Genomic DNA, 978 nt, shown 5'->3' with positions numbered 1-978 from the left:
CTCGAAGATGGAAAAGGCAAGTTAATAAATTCTCCTCTAGGGCACCCAGAAGAAAACAGATCTGCCAACACCTTAATTTCAGCCCAGTGAGAATCATTTTGGGCTTCTGACCTCCAAAGATAATAAATTTATGTTACTTTAAGCCATTTAAAAAAAAAAAAAAAAAAAGTATTGTGCTATCTGTTTACCTTGGACATTGTCTTAGAGAAGGTGTTTCCAGAACTGCATCTTTACCAGCTCTGCCTACACAGCAGAAAACAAACAAGCAACAAACCAAAACAACAACAAAAAACTTCAACTGTTAGCTACTGGCTCCATATATGCTAAGTGACTGGATGTTTGAGTTTTTATTTTTTAATCTAGATGTCAGATGCCCATATCTGATTTATTGTTTTATGCCCTGAAGCTCCTAGCAGTCTGTCTTGCACCTGGCATATATGCCCAATAAATATTTATTGAATGAATAAATTCATGAATGAAGATCATGCATGAGTATGGGTAACTGATGGTATTATATCAAAGGAGCTGAAGAGAAAGAAAGCCTTGAGACTCTTTTTCATTGACAGTGACAGAGTTTGAGGAAATGGAATTTCTCTGTTGTTTTTGTATATTAGGCCTGTAGTCATTTCCTAACATAATATTCTCAATCATTGCATGCTAGACAGAGGTAGAGGTTCAGTGGTGGTGGTGGTGGTGGGGTCCTTTTTTAACTCAGATGATTGTAGGTCTCCTCCCAAGTTAGAATTGAAGTAGTACTGCTGTCACGTTTTAGAGTAGTTTATTCATCTATCTAAATCTCTCTGGGAGCTCTGGTAACATAGTGCCTAATGCACTTGACTGCTAACCAGAAGGGTGGTGGTTCCAACCCACCAGCCACTCCTCAGGATCAATACTTCCATATTGATACTGCCTTGGAAACCCAAGGAGGGGTCACTATGAGTCGGGTCCGACTCGACGGCACATAACAACAAATCTCTC

The sequence above is a fragment of the Orycteropus afer genome, unplaced genomic scaffold (assembly GCF_000298275.1).
Source record: "Orycteropus afer afer isolate SDZICR_OR568_19922 unplaced genomic scaffold, OryAfe1.0 scaffold00106, whole genome shotgun sequence".
Taxonomy (NCBI): Eukaryota; Metazoa; Chordata; class Mammalia; order Tubulidentata; family Orycteropodidae; genus Orycteropus; species Orycteropus afer.
Note: the sequence above shows the minus strand (reverse complement) of the source record.